This window comes from Octodon degus, unplaced genomic scaffold (genome assembly GCF_000260255.1).
Source record: "Octodon degus isolate 3935 unplaced genomic scaffold, OctDeg1.0 scaffold02858, whole genome shotgun sequence".
In the NCBI taxonomy this organism is placed as follows: Eukaryota; Metazoa; Chordata; class Mammalia; order Rodentia; family Octodontidae; genus Octodon; species Octodon degus.
This window is the reverse complement of record NW_004527434.1, coordinates 2,676-4,159: the sequence shown is the minus strand read 5'-3', so window position 1 is coordinate 4,159 and position 1,484 is coordinate 2,676. Positions and strand designations below refer to the sequence as shown.

The 1,484-nt window shown below is 44.0% G+C and overlaps 1 long non-coding RNA gene across 1 annotated transcript; it reads left to right on the top strand.

The window, feature by feature from the left end:
- The first annotated feature begins 483 nt into the window (after positions 1–483).
- LOC111814944 lies at positions 484–1,043 on the top strand. Its single transcript, XR_002819791.1, has 2 exons — positions 484–681; positions 991–1,043. It is a non-coding gene; the product is annotated as an uncharacterized LOC111814944 (long non-coding RNA).
- The last annotated feature ends 441 nt before the right edge of the window (positions 1,044–1,484 follow it).

Sequence of the window (1,484 nt, the reverse complement as noted above, 5' to 3'; positions counted from 1 at the left end):
TGTTGTTGTTGTTGTTGTTGTTTTATTTAGGACAGGGTCTCGCTCCGCAGATTGGATTCGTAGTGGTCCTTTTCTTTCTTCTGTCTTCTCTTTGAGACAGGGCCTCACTGTAGTTTAGGCTGTCCTTGAATTTGCTTGAACAAAGTAAGGGGCCCTTGAAGTCAGCAGTCCTCCCTTAGCCTCCAGAGTGCTAGGATTCTGGGCCTGTGCCACCACATCTGGCTTGAGTTCTTCGTAAGATACCATTTTATTGCTGATTGAAAATGTTAGAGACAAGGAGTGGTACACGGCATTGCCTTCTGCCTGCCCTGCCTTTCTAGGCTGAAACAGTGAAGTAGCCTGTGTAGATTGTGAAAAATAACAGTGTAGCGATTTCTGTAGCACTGATAGGTGATTTTCCTCTGATGAAGGAGACTGCTAGAGGAAAGTCCTTTTGTCCTTGATCTTCATGTGTACCCTCTGCTCAGAGTCTTGTTGTTATCCTTAATTGTTGGTACAGAAATGGTGATTTCTTTTCCAATATGGTAGTGGATGCTGTACTTGCTGTTAAGTACACTGATGCACGAGGCCAGCCTCGCTACCCGGTCAACTCTGTGAATGTTCTGAAAGCCCACGGGAGGAGTCAGACGGAAAGCATGCTGATCAGCGGCTATGCACTCAACTGTGTGGTGGGATCTCAGGGTAAGTTTGGGATTTCATCATGGAATGAAGTCGGGACAGTTCCAGCCCGTTCCCTTTTGTAGTCTGCTTGCAGTATTTCTTCTGTAACCTTAGCACACCTAAAATGTGGGGATGAGTGAGCTGAGAGCTTGTGTGGACTTAGAGCCTTTAAGCTCTTCCAGGGTTCAGTGCCCTTCAGTTAGTTACAATGTGAATTTGTGCTGTTGTGACTGTATTTATTATGTCTTAAGATTTCAAAGCGAGGCATGTTTGGTGAGCTGTAGCACTATTGTCATTACAGAAAAGACCTTAATGTTCTGTTCACCACAGGCATGCCCAAGAGAATAGTTAATGCAAAAATTGCTTGCCTTGACTTCAGCCTGCAAAAAACAAAAATGAAGCTTGGTGTTCAGGTGGTTATTACAGACCCTGAGAAACTGGACCAGATCAGACAGAGGTATGTTCAGATTTTTATCTTTAAAAGAAGTGTTTAATTATCCTTCTGTTGTCAGGCAAGCGCTTGTTCTACTGAGCTTTCTCCCCGGCCTGGATCAGTTGACTTTTGCCTCAAAATTAAATATACTGTTTACTTTTTTTTTTTTTTCCAGAACCGGGGACTGAAACCAGGCCCTTGGGCTTGCTTGCCAGGGAAGCGCTTATTCCATTGAGCCATGTCCCCGGGCCCAAAATACACTGTTTCTTTTCTGTTGTCTAGACTTGCAGTCACCCAAACTAGTCTGTCAGGGAAATGTTTCTCTCTCAGGCTGAAGTTTACTTTCTTTGTACACTTCTACAATTGAACTTGATTTCTGCCCCAATTTTCT